This window comes from Triturus cristatus, chromosome 3_2 (assembly GCF_964204655.1).
Source record: "Triturus cristatus chromosome 3_2, aTriCri1.1, whole genome shotgun sequence".
Taxonomy (NCBI): Eukaryota; Metazoa; Chordata; class Amphibia; order Caudata; family Salamandridae; genus Triturus; species Triturus cristatus.
In genome coordinates, this window is record NC_140584.1 from 299,333,418 (window position 1) to 299,357,618 (window position 24,201).

The 24,201-nt window shown below is 42.9% G+C and overlaps 1 protein-coding gene across 1 annotated transcript in view; it reads left to right on the forward strand.

Annotated features, from left to right (window-relative positions):
- Positions 1-24,201, forward strand: part of LOC146857201 (uncharacterized) — a 215,697-nt gene that overhangs the window by 123,215 nt on the left and 68,281 nt on the right. The gene's annotated exons all lie outside the window — the stretch shown is intronic.

Below are 24,201 nucleotides of genomic sequence, written 5' to 3' on the forward strand. Positions count from 1 at the left end.
TTTTCATCACATAATGAATTGCCCGGATAAGCACTCATTTTATCTTTAATTTTATATTTTGATACCATTGTCAGCACGGAATTCTATATCAAATTCTAATTCATGGGGCGTGCCAACATCTAGGACCGGGACCGGTGTAGTCCCTATTCGGACTTTGGTGGTGCCCGACTGGTATCGTCTCTTTAATTAGAAGGACCCATACAATAAGTGACAGACAAGGATTATCTTTTTAATGCTTTATATAAGTATTAATTGGTAAAATACAGAAAAGGTGACATGAGCAAATTTAGTAGCAAAGTATATAAGTCATAAGTAAAAAAACACAAACAGTTCTAAATGAAATCCACCATAGGCTTCTAAGCTGGGGAATCGGGGGTGGGGGGGGGGGTCTCTCTTTCTAGTACAATCCACACTCTTATAAAGGGCCGTAGACAAAGAGGTTAATACATTCTGTGGGAATACATAATTCTCAGGTTTTGGACCAATGGGAAAAATACTAGAAGAAACATTTTACTACAGAATACATTTGATGATTCTCTCACCATAGTGGTACATTGAGGTTCCACCATTCTCAAAGTCTTAACTGTATATTTAAGATAATATATTGTTAACAATGCCTGGGACAGTAAAAACCATCTTTGATTCAGTACAACGTGGAAGTTTCTTTGAGAATACTTTCTGCTTATTAAAGGGAAAACTAGACAAGTTTTATTTGGAACAGGAATCAGCAATAGTTATCACGTGATATATTGTGACTCTAAGGCAAAAAGGAGGAACGTGTAAACACAGGCTAATGTTAGTATAAGCTCAAATAGCAGTGCTCCTTTTATTAGAAGAAAATCAACGCTCACAACCCCCCCTGATGATTTTAATCATCACCCAAATTTTTTATCGCAGCTCATCATTCATCAACTTTGGACTCTTCTGCTTAGTCTCTCTGATTCTTCATGGTGTCTTAAAACACACTTTGCATTTCTTCAACTTTAACATCGAGTCTCTTCCACTTTCTTCCTCTTGTTGCTGACAGCTTCTTATGCCCACAATTCATCCCCTTCAGTGATTAAATTCCTTTGCAAAATTTCAAGAAGATAAGCACACATGCAATTCCGAATAATGTAATCAAAAGAGATGTTAATCTTAACTTCAAAATTCCTCCTCCTACACTACGAAGCCATTCTCCTATCTTGACAAAACCCCTATCAATAGAACCAAAGAATGATCCTAGTCCTTCCTAGGCACCTATTTTTTCCAGTTCATTTAATTCATGGAGGAAGCAACAGTCCCTTTCTAGTCTTAATCGGTTTGTCCTTTCTGAATAAACTCTTGATTTTCCCAAACCAGGCCTTTTTCCCTTTTTCTGGTGGATCGTAATACATCATTTTGTCTTCGGAGTATCGCTAGCTTTTCCCTACGACTATTCTGTTGTTTTTAACCAATTGTAGCGCGACTCACACTAACGCACCAACCCGGAGCGTCTACGTCACTTCAGCAATTCTCCAATCCCAGCGCGACTCACACTAACGCACCAGTCAGGAGCGTCTACGACACCCTGTAATTCTCCACTCCTAGCACGGCATACACTAACGCACCAATCAGGAGCGTCTATGTTTCTTACTGACTAGCCAATCCCAGCGCGGTCTTTCTGACATCAGCTTTTCTTGCTACTCCTGCTTCTGCTGACCCCTCCTTTACAAAATTTTCTCGGTAAGCTCCTTACTCTCTTTTAACTTACAAATCTGTTAGTAACGACATAAAAACGCCACCATTATCTGTTTCGCTAACAAAGGAATAGTTAATGACCTTTTTCACAAGAATTCCGTCTTTCCTGAGAGCAGAGCTTACCTCTGCCCTACTACGGAATCGTTACTTCCGTTGATAAAGTAGCACATCCCTCTACCTTACCCTTCTAGCAAGCATCAGCTAACCGTTTCTCCAGAATTAAGACACCTGGTTGGAGACCCAATGCTCCTGAGAAATAAAACCAGAGTTTCACAATTAACCTGAATGCTATTTCATTCACGCACTTTCATACAGAAAATGTAGTTAATTCACACAGAATTCTGTCTTTCCCGAGAACAGCGAACAGTCTGCCCTACTACAGAATTATGACACACGTTAATAAAGTAGCACTTCCATCTACTTTATCCTTCTAGCAAGCTTAGGGAACACCTATTACCTTTCCAGTGATCAGCGTAATCAGAGTGCCTTTTGGACTCCTGGTACCTAAGACCAAAATTTCACAGGTGACCTTCGCTACCATACATTTCTCTCATACAGAAAATGTCCCTACTGGCAACACACGACGATGCTACCAAATCGAACCGAGACAACGCGTCGTGCAACTCCAATCGTCACACGTTTTTCCCCGTGTTGTGGTAAATAATTTAATTACCGGGACTTAATTTGATGCGGAAAATCTATAACAATAGCTCAGTAAAATAAGAGGCAGAATCCGTGGTATTAGAGGTTCGGAACGGGCTTTATTCCATAATCAATTTAAATCGATGAGCTCCAGATTCCATCACCACGAAGGTTCAGGAAGTGAAGACCGTACTTTATTGATAGGTAATCATTTTTATACAATAGGCATTACAGTGAAACAAATGGAGGAGGCGTAACAATTGATAGTAAAGATAAAACATACATGCGTAGCAAAAGTGGGTGTAACTGGGCGTAACTAAAGAACGTCATCAGGTATGATGTCATAATAGGGTGGTTCCATGAAAGAATTTCGCAATGTCAGCAGAAATACTTGGCAGAAATGCGCGCGCAGCAGCATGACGTGTGATTGACGTGCAACTAGGGGGTGAAGGGGACTTGACATTTAGCTCTACATGTGGTGACAGAAGTCTGGAGAGTCAAGTCAACCTAATCCCAAATCATATCTAACATCCTATGTTTAAAGAACTGTGTTATCCAAAAGAGAGGCCTTCTTGGAGTAGAATCTTATTCTATACTGACTATACTGACTGTTAGTGCGTGTACAAGCGTCTAAGTGTCTACACTAGATGCGAGGGCAGGAATCTTCCATAGTAACAGGGCTATGAATTACTTGCATAAAGACAGAGAAGCCGGGCCTTTTGCTCGGTAGCTGGAAGAATGTTTACTTAAACTACTAGACAGGAATGCATTGGGTAGGGAGCGGAGCAGATAATTTCGAAGGTGAAATACAGTTTTTGGCAGGCAACAGGCTGATGTCAGGCACCGTTAGCTGCGCAGGGAATAGGACAAAGTTCATGGATACAGATGCGAGCTCAGACTGAAGCTTTCAGAGGCAGAAGGCAAAAAAAGCTTGATGGCAGAATCAGGGCCTACTTGCCTGGACTGTAAAATGGCATAAGTGAACCATATAAAGCCGGTGGCCTTTCGTACTTAGGAATGGAATATCCGGCCCATTTATGGCGGATCTGAAAGAGGACATGTTGGCGGTGGACGCACATGTGTTTGCGTCTTCATAACTGGAACTGGAGGGAACATACATGTACTTGTGATTTATACATGAAACCGTTGGGGTCCAAGATAGGGGACATAACTGACCAGAAAAATCCATATTTCCACATTCCCTCCTTGTCCCCTACTTGCCCGTCAAGAGATATCAATCTTCATTAATCCATCGATCTGTTCATATAGCATCATTTGTTCTTCTTTCTTCTTCCGTGATGAATGAAATCTTGGTGGTGGAATACATGATGTGGCACACACACCACAGATCGCTGGTCCACATTGTAGGCATAGACAGCAACTGAATAATATGAGGAAGCCAATACCTAGGAAGGATAGGACCTTCCATCCAAAGGTAGATAATACACTCCAAAACCAACCGGACCAAGTCCAGGTGCCTGGATTCTGGTGTATCTGGCTTACAATCTTATGAAGGCGAGTTATGGCTTTATATACAGATGGCGAATTTTCTGGTATGAAAATGCAACAACTTGATCCGATGACCCTACAAGCTCCGCCCCTATCGGCCAGGATGACGTCAAGGACAAGACGATTTTGAAGCACAACAATCCGCATAGCAGACTGCTCTTCTGTTAAATTGCCTAAGGCGGAAATAGTTTCGTTCACTACTGCTTCAAGGGTTCTGGTTAATCTACGTATCAGCTTACTATTGGTAACTGTACCTATATAGGGAAAGAGACCTTTATTGAAATCTGTGTATTTTTCCCAGGCTGTCTCAGTGTAATCGACTATTGGGAGATCTCTCCTTTCTCTATTATGTACTAAATGAGTATTTCTGTGATAATCAGGAGGAGCTAGGAAAACAGGTGGCAAAAGGAATCCGATGTAGCAGGTACCATCCCAATCTAGTGGCAAACGTATGTATGCCGTCTGACCACATATGAAGTAGGAATGGCGGGAAGCTCTAAATGTAGACTTGCCTTGATCACTAAATTCTATTACAGTGGTGCATCTACTATGGCCCATATGTATGGAACCATTCTTTTTTACACATAATTTACCTTTTACTGGAAATACTGACATGGCGGGCAAAATTGGAGTAGCTTCGGATTCGACATTCAGGATCATGAGATTAAGCGTAAAATTACCTAATCCATACACTTCATTTTCTAGATCAGTTCCTGTTCTTTTGGGAAGTCCCTCCTTGTTGGGGTGACAGACTTTGAGTAAAACTAAGTTCAGATTTCCCCATACCCAGTTATCCTGGTAAACTGCAGAATTCGAATCTAGGGATTTAATTAAACTAAACCATGCTCCACAGGAGCCGTTGTGTGTGAACGGGTATGGAAAGAGAGGTAGAATTCCTTTATAGTTCTGATAGGGAGGGAGTCGGCCACATATCCAACAATTTGTAGCATTGCTAACCTGATGGGAATGATGTAACATACTAATAAAAGTGTTATTGCGCAGCGCAAATCTATAAGACAATTCATGCGGAGGTAATTCACTAAAAGAATGTTCAGCAGTAACATTGTAAACATGTCTAGAAATAGGATAATATGTGTGCAACAATATACTTGCAGTAATTACTAAAAGACTTAAGAAAAACAAAATTAATAACGTCACTGTGCAATGACTACGCAGTGATTTCCAGTACGCGTGTCGTTTCAACTTTATCCTTTTGTTTCTTTCTCTGTACAGGTCTAAGGGATACATGTCAGAGACAAATTCGACCGCTTCACCTTGGAGAGGACTTAAACAATCAAATTGCCTGACTTGTTAGACCTAAGTTTTAGTTTATATAGTTCATGGCTATTCAGTTCAACCAAAGGAAGTTTTGAGTCAATCGGGGAAGACACGCAAAGTGTGTCGTTTACGTCTGACGGTAGTCCATGAAATTTCTTGATATGACTTGAATGTATCCAGCCTTTTCGTCCTTCGATCTTTACGGCTGTCCTCGTCGTTAGCAGTACGAGCTGAGGCGACTTCCACCTAGGATCCAGCTGAGACTTCCGATCAAAGTTCCTCACGAGAACTAAATCCCCTGGAAGTACGTTATGGGGTTTCACCTCGGTGTTGTCGAGAAAGGCTGCAGCTACCTGTGAACGACAAGATTGTAGTGCAGACATCAAGGAAGCCAAGTAATCTGTCAGCATATTACAGTCAATATCAGTTATTTTGCGTGGTATAGGCGTCCCCCACATATTTGGTGGTCTACCGAAGATCACCTCATAAGGGGATAGCCCTGTTCGAGAGTGTGCTACCATTCTCATGTAAAAGAGTGCAACGGGTAAGGCTACTACCCAGTCGACACCTTTCTCTCTACAAATTTTGGACAATCTAATTTTCAGGGTCTGGTTATGTCGTTCCACGAGACCTGCTGCCTCGGGGTGTCGGACACAGTGAAATTTCCACTGATAGACTAACAAAAGTGAAACGTGTTTCATTAGTTCGGATGAGAACGGCTGGCCGTTATCTGAGTAGACAACACGTGGTAAACCGTACCGTGGGAAGAATTCTCGAACTAACTGTTTGGCAGTAGTCGGGGCAGTGTAATCTGAAACCGGGTATGCCTCTGTCCAACGGGAAAGAGCACAGACAACTACGAGAACATATTTGAATCCTCGACATCGTTCCATCTGGATATAATCCATCTGGAGGACTTCAAAAGGGTGATCAGGAGGCTGAAATCCACCCTGTTCTACGGGAATGCTTTTACCTGGGTTAAACTGACAACAGATCATACAGGTACGAACTTTTTGTTTAGCTGCTGCTCGTAAATGTTTGTTGAACCAAATGTGTTGGATGCTGTCTAGCATAGCTTTTTCTCCTAGATGTGCTGGACTATGTACAGTGTTAATAACGACTTGGACCATTGAATCAGGAAGGAACCACACAGATTTTTCCTTCGTCATCCATCCTTGATCCGTTTGGATCCCTCCTAATTCAGTCCATTTCTTTATTTCGTCTGGTGTAGCATGTGTCTGTATGTCGATTACGTCAAGAGCGGGATCCTTAACCATCATGCAATGTGTTGGTGTCGGGACTATTGTCTTTGTCATGTCGGATGTTTGAGTTTGAGCAGTCTGTTTAGCTGTTCTGTCAGCTAGATCATTGCCTTGAGAAATGATATCAGTAACTTTCGTATGAGCTTTACATTTCATAATTGATATTGCAGTGGGTAGATGTATTGCATCTAATAAGGCATGAATAAGGGGTCCGTGCTGAATGTGGGCACCGTGAGAAGTTAAATAACCTCTCTCTCGCCACAGCACGCCGAAGTCATGTACAACTCCGAATGCATAACGTGAATCAGTGTATATGTTGACTTTTTTATTTGTGGCTTGAATACAGGCTTGTGTCCGAGCGATGAGCTCTGCTGCTTGAGCGGACAAGGTATTTATGCAATTTGTTTCAATGATTTCAGTGTCTGTTGTGACTGCGTAAGCGGCCACTAGCTCTCCTGTACCTGTTCTCATACATGAACCATCTACATATAATGTCAGGTCTGGGTCTAACAATGGGACGTCTGTTAAATCTTGTCTGGGTTTCGTCATGATAGTGATAACTTCAATACAATCATGTGCAAGTGGGTCTGTTCCATTTATAGGTAACAGTGTGGCAGGATTCAATGTACTACAACGTCTGATTTCTATATGTGGCTGAAACAATGTTAATTCGTAACCAGTAAGTCGTGCTATAGTCAAGTGTTGTGTTTGTGTGCGGTTCAAGAGAACCTCCACTGCATGTGGTACTTGTACTGTCAATGGATGTCCTAATACTATGGCATCGCTTTGTCTGATTGCTAAAGCTGTTGCTGCCACGGATTTCAGGCACGCAGGCAAAGCCTGAGCTACGGGATCTAATGTACTAGAAAAATAAGCACATGGTTTGTATGATCCTGCTTGTTCCTGTGAGAGTACTGACAAGGCAGTACCTTCGCGTTCTGTAACGAAGAGTGTAAACTGTTTATTGTAACATGGTGTTGCTAAAACAGGTGCTTGGCATAAGGCTTTCTTTAGGCTTTCAAAAGCTTGTGTATGTTCCTGTGTCCAAGGGAGGACAGTCGATGTGGCTGCCTCCTGTGTTGTCAATTGAATGAGTGGTTTTGCTAGAAATGCATACTGAGGGATCCACTGCCTACAATATGAAGTGAGGCCTATGAAAGCCCGCACCTCCTTTTGTGTCTTGGGTATTGGCATATTAGCAATTAGCTGGATGCGATCTGATGTAAGCTGCCTTCCCTCCTTGGACAGCGAGTGACCAAGGTAAACAACTCGCTGGACACAGAATTGCAGCTTAGAAGGGGACACCTTGTGCCCCTTTTCGGCCAAAAATTGTAATACCGTCAGTGAGGCTTTCTCACATTCAAGTTCGCTTCTAGCGGTGATCAGCAGATCATCGACATATTGAAGCAGGGCAGTGTTGACTGGCATGTGGATACTGTCGAGTTCTCGTTTCAGTGCTTGGCTATAAATGCTGGGGCTTTCTGTAAATCCTTGAGGTGCGCGTGTGAATTTAAAGCTACGTCCATTTAAACTAAATCCGAACAAGTATTGGCTTTCCGGATCTATTGGGACGCTGAAGAAGGCATTTTTGAGATCAATTACAGTAAAGAATGTTGCTTCGGAATCAATGGCTGTCAGTAATGAAGAAATGTCTGGGACTACGGGGTATTGTGGTACTATGCATTTATTTAATTCGCGCAGATCAATAACCAATCGATATACTGGCGGGGCTGTTGGATCGGTTCGTTTAAGAATCGGAATTATCGGGGAATTACATACATTGGAGTCAGTTTCCACAATCACTCCTTGGGTAATAAGCTCGTCAATGATTTGTAGTAAAGCCACTACAGCATCTGGCGGTAACTTGTATTGTCGCATTCGTGGAAGTACCACTCCTGCCTTTAGTGTGACTCGATATGGTGTAATGTTCATGCAACCAACATCTGTAGGGCCTTGTGCCCATAAATGTGTCGGTAAAGTCTGTAGTCGGTGATCCATGTCTCGGGACACGTAGTGCCCTTTGAAATCACGTAAAAACAATCTTACTCCTTCCGGAGAACAACATATAATAGCTCCTAGAGCTTTCAAAGTTTTTATGCCTAACAAGTTTTCTGGACATGATTTAGTAAGTAATAAATCTGTAGTTCGTGTCAAGGGACTGATCGTAAGTGGAAGAGGCTGTGTTACTTCGTTAATGATAGGTTTTCCTGAAAAACCAAGGGAAATATTCTGTGTGCCTGAGAGGGGTGCCCCTGGAACTTCACTACGTTTTATTGTTGTTCGACTTGCCCCTGTATCAAGTAAGAATTTTCTATCTTGACCTAACAGTTCACTGTGTACATAAGGTCCTTCTTGATCTACAGGGACCTCAATAAGGGGTAAGCCAACTTCCCTCTCTAGGCTGTTTCATGAGTATCGTTGATAATCAGGATAGTCATACTGTGCGGTCTGATACATCTGTCGGGTCGTTGTTTGTGTGGCAGCAATAGGCTGCGGTGGTGGAGCTGGCATAGACTGTTGCGGAGCTGGCATGGACTGTGCATGCTGCGGAGCTCCTTGTTGGTTCTGATCCTGTCTAGGTGGCCGTGGTCTTTCTTTTGCGTTACCTATGGCAATATTATGTTTTAAAACTGGACAATCGTGTACATAATGACCTGGCTGTTTACAATAGTTGCACGTCCCTTTTACAGGACCTGTTGAAACACTGGACTGTGTTATACCCTTCTTATGACCGTCAGTTGGTACTGTCTGGGAAACTAGCATTTTCATTTTCGTGTCTTTCATGCGTCTATGTTCATGTTCTTGTTCTTCTCTAATTCTATTGTGATGGTACTGTAGCATTTGTAACATTTGTGACGGAGTGTTACCTTGCCAGGTACTCTCGAATTTCAATACTCTATTCTTAACTTGGGGCAAGGCATTTTCAACCAATTTTGTCACAAACAGGTGTGGATACGACTCGCTACTTGCTTTTATTCCACTATTTATACCAAAACATTTCTCAAATCTGGAATAAAAATCACTAGTGTCTTCATCTGATTTCTGTTTACAGGCTGATATTGCACCCCAGTCTTCCTTTTTCGTAGTTAATAAACGTGGCAGTACCTGTACTAGTAAACCTGGTAGTGCTTTGATCTTGTCCCCGAGCCCTGAACCTGGACCTCGAGCTTTTTCTTCGTTTTCTAATGCTGTCCAATCTATCTTCTGGTCTCCCACCTCCCAATCCTTTTCCTTGAGTTTTTCGTAAATGCCCGCAGGCATTAATACCTTCAATATTGTCATAATGTCGGGGTAGGTATATTCTCCCATGAGTAACATATCTTTAATTTCACGATGGAAACCTGCTGGGTCTTTATCATGACTGGGTACCACTTTCTTCATTTCTAATAGTTCTATTTTAGATATGGGTGTGTATACAAACACACGTTTAAACTCATTGTCATCACCCTTTATCGGGTGCACTTCGCGTAAGGGATTCTGTCTATCCATGTAATACGTCGTTCTTTCCTTGATGGGCAGTGAGACATGTTCAGGACATACAAAAAGGATGTACTGCTTTCTGAATTCTAGTATTTCTCTAATTAACTTAGTACCGGAACCTCTCCATTTATTCGTGAGTAATTCAGTCAATATATCAGGTAAGGGGCCAGGATCGGAGTGTTGGCTTTTATATAATATAAGGAGTTGTTGAATCATGTAGATACCAGCTAAACGCTGTTCATCTGGGGCGAGGTTCAAAAACGTATGTACTAGTGTATCATCACCATATTTTCCAGGACTATCAACCCAGTGAACGGCTGACCTGGCTAATTCTTGTTCGTCCATAGAATCGAGTATATGATAACCCCTTCGTTCTCGGAGTAATTTGTCAGCGGCTTGGAATGAATGTTCGGGGGACCTTATATTTATTATAGGAGTTTGGAATTTTCTGTTATTATCTGGACGTATCGGACATATCGGATCAGTAAAGCATCTAGTATTATTGCAAGATCTTCCTCTACCTACATAGGCCATAGTTTCTAACTGTCCTGTGGGTAGTTCTAATTCTTCCTCGTCCTCTATTTGTTCTGGTTCGTCTACTGCTAATCTTTCCTCGTGTATTCGTTCTATTTCTTTGCGGATCTTTCGGCTCATAGCTACTATGCATGATCGTTTATCATGTCTCCCCTCTGATATATTCTTACCCCATGTGGTAAGAATCTGCATTTCTTCCGGATTTACCCCTGGTTGATCTTGATTTCTGATCGCACAGTTTATGAGGAAACGTAACAGTTCCCCCTGTATTTCCACCTTTTGGTACTCCATGGCTCTGTTAATACTCTCAGGATCTCGCCCTGATTGAACAAAATGATATATATTTTCTAAATGGGCAGTCATTCCTGGTAGCTTCCCTAAATATATAGCAGCTCGTCGGATACGTAATGATGCCAGCATCATTTCGTCCCGTTTTCCGGGCACAGGGTCATATCTACAGTCTATTAGAAGTTCCTTGAGCGTGTTGGGAGTTACTAGTTTGGGCGTACGTTGGTGGGCTAATTCTTGAAAGGAAAGTTTATTTGTTCTCGGTGGCGTAGAAAAAATGCTTGATGTACCTCCGGTAGCACCACCTGGGGTGCTGGATGTGAAAGGATTCGTTGAACGGGATATAGCAACCATAGGTGTGGATGCAGATGTAGAAACAGATGTGCTTGCCGGAACTTGTGTCGGGGTTTGCTGTTGCAGAGGAGGAGGGTCTTGGCGTTGAACCCCCTCGGCAGGCGGTCTATGTGGCGCAGCATTAGCATACTCGGGAGCTGCGTCGTCTAAATAAGAGGAAAGAAAAACATCTTCTGCGGTTCTGGGATGCCCTTTGGGATGTGCTTTTATCGGAAACAATGGGGGTGGCAAGTCTCTTGGTATCTCCGGAGTAGCCTTAGGTAGTCCTTCGGCCAGAAGAGGATACATACCATTCACAAGGGCATTTCTTTGTCTGTCTGTTTGTTCTGACTTTACTCGAGTACCTTCTTCAATTAATACACTTTCTCGAACTTTATTTGAATTCTCCTTACTCTTCTCTTCCTGTCTACGTGCTTTTTCTGTACGTCTATACGATTCTTTACGCCATAATTCAATGGCGTCTTTCTGTGATTGTCTAGCTTTCCTTTTCCATAATTCTTCTTCTACTTTCACAATGCAATCTGCATCCCAGGTCCCAGCTGCGGGCCACCTCTGACTTTCTGGTAATTCCTTGGTGTAGTCTACCCATAGATCAAGAAATAATATGGCGTCTAGGCCATGTTTATGATACATGAAGTACCCTGGAGTGTCCCTAGGAGGAATGGGAACAGCTTCTTCGAGTACCCCTTTTCTAGTTGTGATCTGTCTTAATTTCGAAAAGAGCGGCATATTGAGAACTGATCTGATCTGATACCTAATTTTGAACACGTTTAATACCATAAAACACAATAATGAACAGTCATTCACACCACAATATACAGAACGTATTTAAAACATTTTAACATTTAACATTTAATGAATAAACAATGATGGTCATTTAGGGAACTAGTCACTAAGCATAATACTCGATACTAACTAGATAAATTCTGAATTATATACTAGACATACCTGATATACTGCTAAACAGTACAGATACACTGCTGAAACAGTGCAGACCGGATTTGTGTACCCAAACCCGTCTTGACCGGCACAACCTATGTGCACGTCAGAACGCCTCCCCGATAATGGTACTCACCGGGTAGCTCGGAACGGAAGGCCTCGGAACTGAACTGAACTTGAACCGGACTGGACTCGACTCGGAACTTCGGAAACTTCGGAAACTGGTGGGCCTCTGTATACCTCGGATCTTGCTCTCTCAGCTAGGCTCTGGTCGGGATACTTCGCACTTCTCACCGCCTCGTCTGGGTGTTGATCGCAGCCTCAGTTACCCCCGCTCGGCAGGAGGGAGATACAGGAAATCCTGTGGGTACGCGTTGTTGTCCGTCCAGCTGTGACAGGAGACCGGGCCTGCAACGCACCGCCGGCGCGTGAGATGAGAAAGTGTCCCTGTTCGGGCGCCATTCATGTGGTAAATAATTTAATTACCGGGACTTAATTTGATGCGGAAAATCTATAACAATAGCTCAGTAAAATAAGAGGCAGAATCCGTGGTATTAGAGGTTCGGAACGGGCTTTATTCCATAATCAATTTAAATCGATGAGCTCCAGATTCCATCACCACGAAGGTTCAGGAAGTGAAGACCGTACTTTATTGATAGGTAATCATTTTTATACAATAGGCATTACAGTGAAACAAATGGAGGAGGCGTAACAATTGATAGTAAAGATAAAACATACATGCGTAGCAAAAGTGGGTGTAACTGGGCGTAACTAAAGAACGTCATCAGGTATGATGTCATAATAGGGTGGTTCCATGAAAGAATTTCGCAATGTCAGCAGAAATACTTGGCAGAAATGCGCGCGCAGCAGCATGACGTGTGATTGACGTGCAACTAGGGGGTGAAGGGGACTTGACATTTAGCTCTACATGTGGCGACAGAAGTCTGGAGAGTCAAGTCAACCTAATCCCAAATCATATCTAACATCCTATGTTTAAAGAACTGTGTTATCCAAAAGAGAGGCCTTCTTGGAGTAGAATCTTATTCTATACTGACTATACTGACTGTTAGTGCGTGTACAAGCGTCTAAGTGTCTACACTAGATGCGAGGGCAGGAATCTTCCATAGTAACAGGGCTATGAATTACTTGCATAAAGACAGAGAAGCCGGGCCTTTTGCTCGGTAGCTGGAAGAATGTTTACTTAAACTACTAGACAGGAATGCATTGGGTAGGGAGCGGAGCAGATAATTTCGAAGGTGAAATACAGTTTTTGGCAGGCAACAGGCTGATGTCAGGCACCGTTAGCTGCGCAGGGAATAGGACAAAGTTCATGGATACAGATGCGAGCTCAGACTGAAGCTTTCAGAGGCAGAAGGCAAAAAAAGCTTGATGGCAGAATCAGGGCCTACTTGCCTGGACTGTAAAATGGCATAAGTGAACCATATAAAGCCGGTGGCCTTTCGTACTTAGGAATGGAATATCCGGCCCATTTATGGCGGATCTGAAAGAGGACATGTTGGCGGTGGACGCACATGTGTTTGCGTCTTCATAACTGGAACTGGAGGGAACATACATGTACTTGTGATTTATACATGAAACCGTTGGGGTCCAAGATAGGGGACATAACTGACCAGAAAAATCCATATTTCCACAGTGTACCTACAGGGCAACAACAATTCCGTCTTTCCCGAGAGCAGCGCTTACCTCTTCTCTACTACGGAACCGTTACAAACTTCCGACTTCCTACATCCCGGAAGCCGTCAAACAACATAGAACTCGACACGACTCAACATAGTGTTAATACATAAACCAATATTTTCCCACAATCAATAATCAATAAGCTATTTACAAGCAATAATCACCAAACCAAAACAATAAAAACCATCATCTTGCTACCAGAAAAACTGATGCAGCGCAAAAACCCTAGCAACGGGAAACAACCCGTACCGGTATCCTCATTGCGTCACAGACCCAAAGTCAAACTAAACTCATTCACATATGCAGTCATTGGTGGGGTCCATTACACCAACACTCACACGTCACTTCCACACCGGTCTGCACACACAGGTGGGATGAGTGGTTCAAGCGCCGTCCATGTGAGGGGAACACCTTATAACCTATAGGGAACGAAAAGTCATTTACAAAATATACATTAACACCCTTTCTCCTACAGATTCTTAATCCTAAAACATCAAGGCACTCCTCCCACTTCTGTCGATCGGACCAAATTAGTTGGATTGGTTGATGGTGATTTAGAACCAGCTAAAACACATTTCAAGACTTCAGAATCTATCTCTTAAATGAAACTCACAACTCATAATTTCTCGTTAATCAATAATTTGTTTATCTAAATTTTCATAATGATCTAAAGTTGCATTTGTCTCGTCAAAGTTTCAGAAAGTTTATCAAATTTCTAGTAAATCGCTGAGCATCATATTTACCTAATCTGGCTATTTGGAGTCCTCTAATTTATTGGCTCTGCATAATCAAATTTTCAGTCAATCGTCCAAAAGCAGGCTAAATCTCAAAGTTCTCTGCTCAGCACGCTATAGTCCCAAAGATCGGCTAAGGACCAAAAACGTGCAAGCATCTATCATAGTCCATAGACTTTCAGAAGGGTTTGCAGTCATCAAATAGTCGAACAGCATCAGAACCTCCAAGATTCTGGAAAACAGCGGCGGCTCCTCTCTATTCTACTACGTATTTTTATAATAAAATGAAGCAAAGATGATACAAATTAAATATTTTAGGTCAGTCGGGATTGGCTGGTTGAGATCGTCCGATGTCAGATATTAGGGCTTCAGTTCAGTTCAAGGGGTGAGGTCATGTGTTCGTGTAAAAGTCAGTCTGTTCCAGTTTTCTGTAAAGTCGATTGTTTTCTATCTTGGCCGTCTTCCCACTGTGTCCTTGCTTGGGTACATGGTGTATACAGGTCATGATGAGTTTTAGGAAAGTTCTTTGCGCAGGCGTAGTTCACTCCGCGCCTCGTGGAACATTGGCCACTTCGTCGTGTAGCATCGGCAGCCATCTTTGTTTTAGGCCCAAACGCTAACTTAAGCGAAACAAACACAAAAGTGTAATTAATGCATAGAAATAATAAATCTAATGTTAACCCCTTACTAATTCCTCTATGTGCTTGTATTTATCTAGCTTATAGCAACATTTAAAGCAATTATATTCACCCTTTTGGTCCTCTTCCTGGGCAACATTACATGACATTACAAAAGCAACATATATCATACAGTATTTCAATTATTACATATACTACTTGTTAGTATGCGTACGGATTTTAATCAGAAAGGTTATTTAGCTATGCAAATTGCAAATCCCACGTGTAATTCGAATATTAATAATGCTGATTAATAAACATGCAAACTCATTTAATAATATTATAGTTAATGGATTATTTAATTAATAATTTTCATGCAAAATGGGGGAGGTATACAAAAATGTTTACTACCCGCTCCATCACATGCGTTATGTTTGTAATGTTGGTAATGTAGCTGCCAAGCTGATTATGCGAGGAATGTATGCACAGCATTCTCGAGCATGAATGACTTGGCAAACTCCGCCTTCCTTGTGTGTGTGTGTATCATGCAAAATGCACCTTTCTTGGTGACTTCAATGCATAGTCAAAGGAGCAGTTCTTATCTTTCCCAATAATATGCTCTGCACTCATATTTCCTACTCCTCTTTCTTCAACTGGTCATATCCTTTCATTGAATTTATCAACAAATATCCTCTTATCTTGGTTAATCTTGAAGGTTACATCATGCAGGCTATGATTAGTAGTGCTCAAATTAGTCACAGGGGTAAAGAATTTAGGGGCGAATGTATGACCCTTTTTTTGCACCCGCAAACGTGAGATCCTCCTGTTTGCGACCGCAAAAAAGGGTAATGGCATGTACAAATGCTATTTTGCGAGTCACTGAATCGCAAAATAGCATTTGCGACTCCCGCTATTAGGAAGGGGTGTCCCTTCCTAATAGAGAGTCACCATGCCATGTACAACTGTTTTGCGACTGCAAAACACTCGCAGTTTACCACCTACTTCAAGTAGGTGGTAAACCACTCACAAACGGAAGGGGTCCCAAGGGGACCCCTTCCCCTTTGTGAGTATGTGAGAAAATATTTTAAGAGTAGGCAGTTGTCCCAGGGACCACTGCCTGCCCTTAAAAAAATGAAACTGAAAAGTTAAATTTTTCTTTTTTAAATGCATCCTGTTTTCCTTTAAGTAAAATGGGTTGCGTTTAGGGGAAAAAAAGACTGCTTTATTTAAAAGCAGTCCCAAACATGGTGGTCTGCTGACTCCCTGGGAGTGCTAGCCATTCCTAATGGGGTCGCAAATTGCGACAGCCTCATTAATATTCATGAGGCATGCAATTTGCGACCCCATTAGGAATCGCTAAAGTCCACAGCTCTACCTACCAGCGTGTTGCCCCAAAGAATTGTGGTCCCTGAAGTCAGCGTCGGCGGGTACGCCTATGCCCGAGTCTTAAGTGCAAGTAAGTGTAGCGTTAGCCATCCCTGGACACGTGTTTCGAGGTAGTTGCCTCTCGTCAGCAGCGAGTAGGTGAGTGTGTAGGGTTGCTGTGAAGGCTGCTAAAATAAATGTTCTCAGGTAAAGTACCTCTCGTAGCGCGCAGGTGCGTAACCATGAGCTCATCAGCTCCACCGGCTCAAGGAGCCTGAATATTAACAAAAGTCCAATTGGTCGCACACTGCTCTACCTACCAGCGTGTTGCCCCAAAGAATTGTGATCCCTGAAGAATAGGGATCGTCTGAGACACTGTTATACATCCCAATTTCCGAGTCGCAAATGCGATGCAATTTGCGAGTCGCAAATTGGTGAGTCGTATATGTGGCCCTTCATCATATGCTCATGCTGGTCCCTTAACTCTGACCCTTTGTGAGGGCGAGATATGTATTTAGTAGCCCATAGTTGCCGATTTTCTCCACTGACAATGGGGACATTCTCTAAGGACTCATCAAAATCAGAATAAAACAGTTTAATTGTATTTTGGTGGTAAAAGAGATTTAAGAAGACAGAACAATAAATGGAGTATGACAGAGGCAAGTGAAAGTAAGCTTCTCCCTCAGCCGCGAAAGCAGGAAGATAGGAACAAATAAAGCAATCCTCGACATCCATGACTTTTGCATACTCAGACAACATCTGATAATACACATTATAGCTATATACACTGTCATGCTGTGGGAGATGTGAAACCGTACACTTGGGCAAAGGAGGTGTGGTTATAGAAGCAAGGGTAAAATTATTTCGAACAGGAGAGTTCTCTCCTCCCAGCAAATAAACATCCAACAGCCATCCAAATATACAAACTGAAATGGCAACTGCCAAACTCACAATTATAATTTTGCAGTGTGACTGCACCATGTTCAATTTAAATCAGATCAAGGAACATTTTGATAGTTCGTAACCCTGGGCGGAGTTTGCGAAGTTCCACTACGGTGAACTCCGCAAAGTGCAAACAAAACTACGCGGAGCTACGAAAGCGGCAGAGTACAATAGGAAAATGCTGTTCGCGTTGATTGCACAGTGCCGGATGCTTGTCCGCACTGTGCAATTGTGAAAACGGCACCATGCACAGCGCAAGTGATCCCTGCTTTCCTTTTCTGGCACTCGAGTAGATTTTTACTCGAGCGGCAGCTTTCTCAACGCGAACAGGCAGTTTCTCAACGCGCGCTGTCACAAGCATACACGACCCCTCGCAATGAGCAACCTGACCCCCCCGCGTTGAGAGATCTCACCGGGATGTTTATTTTCCACGCTCTCGCTCGTCAACTTGATGTTGACGATTGCAAACGAGGAAAAATCTCACCGGTAGGTTGATTTTCCTCGTTAGCGGTTGCCAACTTGACTTTGACAAACGCAAGCGAGTTTTTCGGAACTCCGCAAGCTCCACGTAACGCAGCGTGTGGAAAACTCTGCAAACTCTGCGAGCAGAGCAGAGTTTGCCAGCCAGGGTTAATAGTTAGTCCTCTAGTTACTGTCCTATTGCTTTACCCTATCTTGAAATCTATCAGAATTGTATTCTTCGTCAGCTGGAGGCCTAAGGAGCTATTGTCCTCTAGCTGTTACCATAACTCTCTATTTGTCCTTTTGAAGTTTGTCAGTAGTTGGCGTATAGGATCTTTGTCGTCATAAGTCTTTTAGTCTCAAGGAGGCTCATCTGAGTCTGTCAGGCAGTCATCTGAAGTAAAACTTGATTTTTGCGAGGTACGTCCAGTCTGGACCTGAATACTTTTGATTCACCTTTCTTTCCTTCTTAGGTTGCTTCTTATTATTTCACTCCAAGCCAAGGTTGTGAACATCAATCTGGTCCAGTTGTTGCTGATCTTCTAGCTCACTATTTTCCCTAATTGTCTCTGGTCTCATCTTAGATGTTAGCAGTCGCTTTCTAGGAGTAGTTGTTCTTGGCCAACCTTCCTATGAAGTGCTCAAGATTTCTGGCTGTGATGGAGTCAATTCACTTCCTGAAGGGGAGTCTCCAAGTTCAGCTTCAGCTTCCTCTCATCGAGAAAGTTGTTGTGATAGGTTAGTCTCGGCCTTCCATGAATTCTCACTATCCCAATGTAATCGTATCCTCAATTCAGTTGTTGATATCACAGTGGTTGCCGGAATGGCTGCATCCCCATCAGTCTCTGGTTCTGCAGTTTGTCTGTTGGAGATGACGAATCTTCATCCTGATCCACCTTGTATCCCTCCAAAGCCTCGGACACCTCAAACCTGGAGCGACTCGAGGAACTGCCAGAAGTTGGCTCTGCTTCTTTCCCTTCGTACCTTGCCTTCTTGGTGTGAGAAGCGTGTATCCAATTTGGTGGACCAGCACACTTGACAGTGGTATTTGCAACGAGGATCACCTGATAGGGTCCACACCAGCGCTGTTCCAGGCAGGATCTACATACATACGTTTTTCTTTATGTGGCTCCAGTCACCAGGGTTCAAGTAATGCCCTGGGGATTCTTGGACTGCAGGAGTATCGATGTCGTCCTGATGAGAGATAGAACACACCATGTCAGACAATCCTTTGGCGTACTCAAGGCCCATGTCATCTGTCATACTCACAAGGGTAGCTACTGGGATAGAGGTTATGCGCTTAGCTCTCCCTATCAACATTTCGTGTGGTGATAATCCAGTGGTTTTACATGGAGTACTTTGGATACTCATGAGCACTAAAAGAAGGGCATTGTGCCGTTTAAGCGATGTAGAGGCACAAGCTTTAGCCAATTTATCTTTTATAGTCCAGTTCAGTCTTTTCATAATTTCTAATGCTTCTGTTCTGTAGTTACAGGGAAACCTCTGGTAAATCCCTAGAGCTATACACATCAACTGCATGACTTCACTCTTGAAGTTTGTTCCTTGATCTGATTCAAGATTGGCATCCCGAATCTCAGTATTAATTCCCGCATCAATAGTTTGAAAACTGTTAAACTGTCACATCTCCGGGTGGGATGTACCTCAACTGATTGCATTGGGGCATTTCCATGAAGTCAACCTGAAGGCAATTAACTGGACCATCAGATTTTCCAATGTGACCCATAGTTACCACAATTCTCCTGCCCACATTTTTCTTTTGACAAATCATACATCTGAGGCACACATCGTCTGCCATCATTCTGAACCAAGGATTAAGCCAGTGAGAACGAAAAGTAGACACTATTCCATCCATTCCCACATGAGTTGGACCATGCATGTGGCTCATCATTGCTGCTAGGAGGGAGTTTAGGAGAACTGCCTTTCCTTCATGTGACACCCAAATATCACTGGCATCCTTTATGCATCCGATCCTTTCCCACTTGGCCTTTTCTATCTCAGGAGTAGCATGTTGTAATTCCCTTAACTCATTGGATGTGTGCAGAGTATTCAATAACATATTGGTCTCTCCTGTTTTACATGGTTTGTCTAAGTGAAGGGTACTGGACTCAGGAGCACAGTATTGGGTGACTTAATCCGCATAGAGGATTGCCTCTGGTGACATAATCATGCTGCTCTTGTGTGCAGCATACTTCCTCATGGCAATCTCCCTTGGCAGTTGGAGGGCATTTAACAGATTTGAAACATACAATTCAATGCGGATTGGGGTACCAGCCAACGTCAAAAATTCCAGCTGTGACCATAACTGACCGAAATCATGCACAACTCGAAACTCATACTGGCTGTTGGTGTAAATGGTAACACACAAGCCTTATGAAATACAACAGGCTCTGGTAAGGGCTATCAGTTCGGCAACGTGTGGAATAGTTACATGCACAAGTAAGATGCTTCCGCTACGCCACTCAAAGTACATACAGCATAGGCAGCCCTTAAGATACTGTGTCGGTCTCTCAGATATGACCCATCAACAAAAAGGGTATGATAAGATTTGTCAAGGGGGGGCATCTAATATGCCAGGTTTGGTTTTGTGCATAACTCAGTTACACTGATGAATTATGGTTGAAGTCACTCATCACTTCCCTCTGGGGATGGTAATAGGGAAGCTGAATTTAGTGCGTTACATCTCTGGATGGAAACATTCTCAGCTACTAAAATTATTCCTTCATAGCAGGATAAGCAGCTGTCCATCAATTGCTGAGTTCTGATACGAGGCAGGAGGATCTCGATGGAGTGTGACACAATCAAGGGATAACCCATCATGATCCCCTCAATTTGCTGAATGCTAAGGCTAACCGTTGCTATTGTTTCAGACAACCTGACAACACTGCAGCCACCTGATCAAGAGTAGCTGAGAAATAGCCATTGGCACACCTAGTGTCTCCATGAGCTTGTGTTAGTACAGACAGTGCACACCAATCTCTTTTGTGACAAAAGAGCACAAAATCTTTCATAGTCTGGCATTCCAAGAGCGGGTGCGCTGCAAAATAAATTTTTGAGCTCCTGCAAAGCACCATGCTGCCATTATCCTTTGTCACTGGGTCATTGATATCAGCATGCGTCAGTCTTATCAAAGGCTTTGCCATCAAAGAAAAGTTTGGGATCCATTGTTGGCAGTAGCCAACCATGCCCAAGCACGAAGTAACCTCTCTCTGAGTGGTTGAGAACTTAATTTTAAGGACTGTCTCTATGTATTCATGAGACATTCACCTCACTTCTTTTGCTATTTGGTGTCATAGACACCTCACGTCTCTCTGACAGTATTGCAGCTTTTCAGGCAAGATCTAATGTCCATTCTCAGCCAAATGATTTAGTAAAGCAATAATGTCCTGCCTACAAGCTTGTTTAGTCCTTGAGGCGATCAAGAGATCATCTATGTATTGGATTAGAGTTGAGCTGCATGGCAACTGCAGCAGAAACGCTCTGTTCTTTTTAAGGATATGATTGAAGTAGGATGGGCACTCTATGTACCCTTGTGGGGCGTAACACTACACTAGGGTCTTCTCTTGGAACTGGAGCACGAAGAGAAACTGTCTCTCTTCGTGCAACGGGGCAAAGAAGAATGCCTGACAGAGATCAATGACCATGAACAACTCAGCTTCTGGAGGGAATTGGAATAGGATCTCGGCTTGGTTTGGTACCACAGGATAGCATGGAATGACAATTTGGTCAATCTTTCGGAGGTCTTGAATGATCATCCACTTTTTATTTTACTTCTGTAAGACCATAATTGGGGAGTTGCAAAGGGTTCCAATAACCTCCTTCAATATCCCTTTATCTATCATGTTCTCCATGATGGGGGTAATTCCTTCTATGGCCTCGGGTGTCATCTTGTATGGACGAGTCTGAGGGAAAATTGCATTCGGACGAAGGGAAATATTGAAGGGTTTGGTGTCCTTGATCAAACCGATTTCCTTTCCAGTAAAGTTCCAAACCTCTTCCTTGACTGTCTGCCTTAAATCTATTGGTAAGTTCTCTGTAGTGGGGACTGGGTATAGAATAACATCCTTTGATGACTGTAACTTAAACTCGGCGTCAGCCGCCTAAGTCTCAATTCCTATTCCATCCTGCATACAATATATGACACAGTTAAGCTTTCAGAGAAGGTCTCTGCCCAAAAGGTTTACGGGACTGGAATCACAGATTACAAATTGGTCTTGCTCATTAATGTCTCTATTTTCACTGGCACATGGGCAGTAACTTGGTTAGTATGCTGCTGATTTTGTGATACCTACAACTTAGACTTCTTTTCCCAAGTGGGGTAGGTTAGGGACCTCAACAATTCTAACCATTGAACGAGTGGCTCCTGTTACAGATACAGGATTTCCATTTACCTCTCCATCCACTCTAATCCACTTCTAGGACTACGCCAAGTGTGCCCTCCTTCTCCCAGCTTAGGCACCGTCATTGATCCTCATCTATGGAAGTGTCGAACATCATGGGAACAGGGTTTCCTAGCAATATTATCGTATTTTGGGGGACTCTGTGATTTGCCTGCTGGGCTGGGATACCTCCCTGTATCTGCATTGGATTAAAGTTCTTAAGCATGTTCTGGCTTTTGGAACTTTCTGAACAGCCATAAGGGGTTTAGGTACTGAGGGATACTCCCCCTGGCCTGTCAAAGTCACCCTCTGGGATTCTGTTGCAATTCGGTGTGGATTGTACCTGCATTTCCTCCTCCAATGCCCTACCTTGTTACAAATGTGGCACTGTGTCACCTTCTTTAGGGCACTCATATTAGTCCCTGCCACACTTTCCCAACCTCACCCCATTCCAGGTATATTCCCACTGTAGTTCGGGAAAATTCCTTGCATTAACAATCCAAAATTAAGATATAATTTGGACATTTGAGACAGGAGCTTAAGTCCCTTCATCCCTGCATTCTGAGCCAACTGGGACTGCACAATCAGGAACTTCTCCTTCAGTTCCTTTCGTTTAGTCTTTAAAGTCTCGCTGCAATATTTTGCATACTGTAGGATCTCATCAACTGATTTGCTCTGCCAACTTGAATGTTTTGGTTACTGATTTCTAGCCTCAGTCCATATACAAAAGTGCCAAGAACTAGTCCCATGTTTTTGTCTAAAGTGTGGAAATATGGATTTTTCTGATCAGTTATGTCCCCTATCTTGGACCCCAACGGTTTCATGTATGAATCATAAGTACATGTATGTTCCCTCCAGTTATGAAGACGCAAACACATGTGCGTCCACCGTCAACATGTCCTCTTTCAGATCCGCCATGAATAGGCCGGATATTCCATTCCTAAGTATGAAAGGCCACCGGCTTTATATGGTTCACTTATGCCATTCTTACAGTCCAGGCAAGTAGGCCCTGATTCTGTCATCAAACTCTTCTTGCCTTCTGCCTCTGAAAGCTCCAGTCTGAGCCTGCATCTGTGACCATGAACTTTGTCTCATTCCCTGCGCGGCTCACGAAGCCTGACATCAGCCTGTTGTCTGCCAAAAACTGTATTTCACCTTCGAAATTATCTGCTCCGTTCCCTGCCCAATGCATTCCTGTCTAGTAGTTTAAGTAAACATTCTTCCAGCTACCGAGCAAAGACCCGGCTTCTCTGTCTTTATGCAAGTAATTCATAGCCCTATTACTATGGAAGATTTCCACCCTCGCATCTAGTGTAGACACTTAGACGCTTGTACACGCATTAACAGTCAGTATAGTCAGTATAGAATAAGATTCTACTCTAAGAGACCTCTCTTTTGGATAACATAGTTCTTTAAACATAGGATGTTAGATATGATTTGGGATTAGGTTGACTTGACCCTCCAGACTTCTGTCGCCACATGTAGAGCTAAATGTCAAGTCCCCTTCACCCCCTAGTTGCACGTCAATCACACGTCATGCTGCTGCGCGCGCATTTCTGCCAAGTATTTCTGCTGACATTGCGAAATTCTTTCATAGAACCACCCTATTATGACATCACATCTGATGACGTTCTTTAATCACACCCAGTTACGCCTATTTTTGCTACGCATGAATATATTATCCACACTATCAATTGTTACGCCTCTTGTATTTGCTTCGCTGTAATGCCTATTGTATAAAAGTGATTAATTATCAATAACGTATGTACTTCACTTCCTGAACCTTCGTGGTGATGGAACTTGGAGCAACCGATTCGAATCGACCATTGGAATAAAGCCCATTCCGAACCTCTAATACCACGGATTCTGCCTCTTATTTACTGAGCTATTTTATTATGTTTCTGTATCAAATTAAGTCCCGGTAATTAAATTATTTACCACATGAATGGCGCCCGAATAGGGACACTTTCTCATCTCACGC